Source organism: Etheostoma spectabile, chromosome 23 (genome assembly GCF_008692095.1).
Source record: "Etheostoma spectabile isolate EspeVRDwgs_2016 chromosome 23, UIUC_Espe_1.0, whole genome shotgun sequence".
NCBI classification, from domain to species: domain Eukaryota; kingdom Metazoa; phylum Chordata; class Actinopteri; order Perciformes; family Percidae; genus Etheostoma; species Etheostoma spectabile.
In genome coordinates this window covers 15,779,048-15,779,578 of record NC_045755.1, presented here as the reverse complement: position 1 = coordinate 15,779,578, position 531 = coordinate 15,779,048, and the positions used below count along the sequence as shown (strand labels likewise).

Genomic DNA, 531 nt, shown 5'->3' with positions numbered 1-531 from the left:
AACACAACAAAGGCTGTCACTGGAATGACGTTTTGAGCTAACGTTAGCTATCAAACAATCATAGATAGCTAAAACGTTTTTGAAATGATTTCCATCTTATTGTTTGTAATGAGAAAAGTTTTTTTATGGATTTTATGGATTTCCAACTCCCACCTGCACTCGACTCACATCGGGTAGTGACACACCCTACTGTTGAACCACTGAAATGATTTCGGAAACATTATTTTAATTACAAAAGTCCTCTTTTCTTTGAATAACTTGTGTCTGATATGGATTTCTTACAAAAAATATTGTATTTGTGTTTATTTGATCACGATTGGCTCCCAAACTAGTTGTCATGTCACAAAATCATGCTAGTAGACTAGTTACACATGTTAAACTGAGATTTAAAGGGATATGCCACCGTTTGTTGAAATAGGACTTATCACGTTCTTACCTAGCTGTAGATAGGTGGGCAGCCGCATTTTTTTTGTCCCAGTGCAAGTAATTAGGTTGTTATTTTTTTTTGTTGGCTCACTTTTACTCACAACG

General features: G+C 35.4%; 1 protein-coding gene across 2 annotated transcripts in view; it reads right to left on the bottom strand.

Moving 5' to 3' along the window:
- The window catches only part of hcls1 (hematopoietic cell-specific Lyn substrate 1), an 8,431-nt gene that overhangs the window by 4,244 nt on the left and 3,656 nt on the right, over nucleotides 1–531 (bottom strand). The gene's annotated exons all lie outside the window — the stretch shown is intronic.